The sequence below is a fragment of the Nannospalax galili genome, unplaced genomic scaffold (assembly GCF_000622305.1).
Source record: "Nannospalax galili isolate Female #2095 unplaced genomic scaffold, S.galili_v1.0 scaffold15, whole genome shotgun sequence".
NCBI classification, from domain to species: domain Eukaryota; kingdom Metazoa; phylum Chordata; class Mammalia; order Rodentia; family Spalacidae; genus Nannospalax; species Nannospalax galili.
In genome coordinates, this window is record NW_008337322.1 from 2,610,078 (window position 1) to 2,613,707 (window position 3,630).

Here is a 3,630-nt window from a genome sequence, read left to right on the forward strand (position 1 = left end):
AGGGGGTTCTCATTGTGCTCCTCTAGAGGACTATTGGTATTTGGTGGGGATATGTTATTTTGGTTTTTCATGTTACTATTTTTTCTCTGTGATTTTGACATGTGCATTTCTTTTGTAGTTTCTGATTTTTGTGTGAGACGCAAGCCTTCAAGTTTAGGTCTGCTTGTTTTTGTGAACTTTATGTGCCTTTTTGGTTTATTTTTGGGGCATGAGAAGCTGGTTCCTCTAAGCTTCCAGTTCTCTCTTTTGATTTTATACTGGAGTGGCCAGATTGCTTTTGTCTTCAGGAGTTCCCACAGAGGCCCAAGTCAGATGAGGATCAGATGCTCTCAGGCTTTGTCCTTAGGTCTGGATCCCTCAAGGAAAGATGTTGTCCCCAGGAATTTTGGGGGTTTAACTGGCCTGGGAGCCAAGTCCAGGAAAGATGCTGGTCTCAGGCAGCTGGTGGCCATGCCACCCTGGGATCTAAAGGGAAGTGGAGGCAGGAAGAGGCCCCAAGGGCTCCTGGGGATTGCAGGGAGGAAGTGAGTTGGTCTGGATGCAAAGGATCAGGAAGCAGTGGTGGCTCCAAGCAGAGAGGTCAATCCTGGTGTCTGAGGTGCCAAGACAAGAAATGGGACAGTACCCAGGCTCTGAGGAGAGAGGGGGGCGGGGGGAGCTGGGAGGGTGAATGAGGCTGGAAGAGTCAAGACGCATGGGCACCAATGGACTTAGCCAGGAGAGAGGATGGCAGGTTGTGCAGCTCACGAAGCAGGGGGAGGTGAGGGTGGGACCAGGCCCAGAGGGAGGGGTGTGGTATCCTTTATCATGGGCCTTCCTCCCAAGATTTTATCAGGAAGGAGAACTATCTTAGGGTGATAAAGGGGACAGATTGGCTGCATAAACAGTCCCTCTCAATTTGGAGAGTGACCAGTTGATAAGGTTTGAGCAAGGCCAGGCTGCCAGTATAGGGCCCGTAAGCCACTTTAAGGGATTTATGATCATATTGCTTTCTCTTTAGGGTCATGACTCTTCATATAGCCTATCAAACAGTGAATGTGATAAGGCCAATACTTACTTTTACGGAAAGACACATACCCCTGTGTACTGCAGCTCAGAAAAGACTTTTTGAGAGCGGGTTAGATCTCACACACACTGTAGAATGCTGTGGAGAAGAAGGCAGGGAAGATTATTCAGGCTGTTCTCTCCACCTCCTCCCTTTCATGACCTTAGCTACGTTCCTAGTTTTCTATACATGCTACAGCCTAACGTAAGGTCCACAGTCTCACAGCAGTCTGTTTTATGTAGTATATTACTCATAGATGAGATGATGTTAACAGTGTTAGGTAAGGAACTGGAGAGATTGCTCAGTGATTAAGAGAATTAGCTGTTCTTGCAGAGGACCTGGGTTTGGTTCCCAACATCTACATGGTAGCTAACAACCCTCTGTATCTCCAGTTCCAGAGAATCCAATGCCCTCTTCTGACCTCTGCAGGCATTGCAGGACATGGATGTGCTTGTACACAGGCAAGAAATATGTTCATACACATAAAATAAAAATAGTAAATGATTTTAAAAAATAGTGTTAAGCTTTTCTTCAGAATTTATACTTGGGCACACCAAAGTTTACTAAAATTCGGATTGTACGTGTGTATTAATTGATTTGGAAATTCTTACTCAGGTGTTAGAGGTTATTTCTCAGAAGGAAGAGATGATGGTTATGGGTAACTGCCATAGTGTCTTCCCTTAGTTTGCTGTAGTACCTTGAACAGGGAGATATAAGAACGGCAGCATGGGTAGATGAGGCTGCCTCTCATTTACAGCGTTTAATTGAAAGCCTGGTCTTTGTACTCTATCTGCTCTTTCTGGGCCCCTGGGACACAGGGCACTACGAGGTTCTAAGTCACAATCTCACTCACAAGATGTGTGCTGGAGCTTGTAATGAGTTTGTTTAAAGTCTTTCACACCCCTGCTTTGTGTGGAAGGTTCATTTACCTTTCAGAAACAGAACAGAGCTGTTTTTAGATTTCCCTGATTTCCACAGACAAGTCACTCCTGGGAACCTGTTGTAGAAAATACTCGTTGAGGCACATTCTTAGCTGACTGGCTGATGGGTGAATAGGGAAAACCAGGCAAAGAGCTGAATCCTGTGTGCTTCATGCAGCCTAGGCGTTATTAATTGTACATCATCACATTTTCTCTCTTCTAAATACATGTCTACCTCCTTTATTAAAACTTCACACTAATTACCTCCATCCCATCCCTCAATGGATGATTCCATATGCAATGTATTAATTACTCTGTCTGCAAAGGCTCTCACATAAATTCCTCTGGTGCCCGTTCCTTATGCCTCTTAAAATCATGTCCTCTCATTCCTCTTCATGCTGATAACTTATTCTAGTTCATTTCCAACTTTCTCCACCTTCCTCTGAACACAGCAAAATTACTGGTGAGGGAGATAACAATGTCCCATCCAAAGGCAGTCTATGTACCTGCAGATGTCCTTTCTTAGTTCAGCAAGCCCTACGGTCTGCTTGACAATAGTTTTGATGGGCTATTGTCTTTCTTGATCTTTAAAAGCACTGTGACATGAATGGATATGTTCAGAATTCTGGGTGGCCTGAGACAACAGTGGTATTTTCCAGTATTGAAGAAAAGGAAGATGATGACTTTATAAAGAAGGCAGGACCACTAGGGCACAAGGAAGCAGGAGAACAGGAGATGTCTTAGTGGTAAGAAACACCTCACGTTTTACTCTTCTGAGACAAGAAACAGTATAGTAATCCATGATAGTGCAACACCCACCTGTACTAGGGCACAGGCTAGGACTTACAGGGGTAGGAAGGCCCAATCTATTAACAGACCTTCACACAGATGTTCAGCTCTGTGCAGTAATTCAATCCCTTGAAACTCAAAAGGAATTGCTTGGCATCTGACCCAGGTAAAAATGTGTAAGCAACCTAAACTGGATGTTCACTTCTGTTAACTAGAAGATTAGTTCAAAGACTGAGGGATCTGTATGTTCAAAAATTGTCCATGTAGCGTAGAACTGGGACATAGCATTTAGCATTTCTAAACTACAGAGTGTTTGCAAGATCACTGTTAGAGACCTGACCAGAGTTTTCTATCCTAGGAATACAAGTTGTGTTACAAATTCTACTTTTGGAACAACAAATACCAGTAGGTAGCTAACATGTAACCAACAGTCCACCTGGCAGTCTGCCAAGGTTAGCCTGGCGAACAGACTTTGCTTAACTAGTGCTGTTTACTGTAGAGTATATAACAGTTGCTGTACAGACAGGAGTGTGCAGCAAAGGACAAATCCAGTTCTTCACAAGCAGGTACAGAAAACTGGAGAGAAAACCAATGGGTTCGATCTCTGATTTACCTCTGATTCAATTTGATAACTAGTACACTGAAAACAATACCTGCTTATCTAAAATTTTGTTTTGTTGCTGCTTTTGAGACAAAGTATCACCTTTGTAGCATAGAAAGTAGCACCTGAAACTCAGCATACAGTCCAGGCTAGCCTTGAACTTGTGCAAGCAATACTGCATCAACCTTTTAAATTGGCTTCTGTTCATTTTACATGGTGCTAAGTTTCCTAAGGACCTTTTCCTACAAGTATAGAATATATTTGACCATGAAACA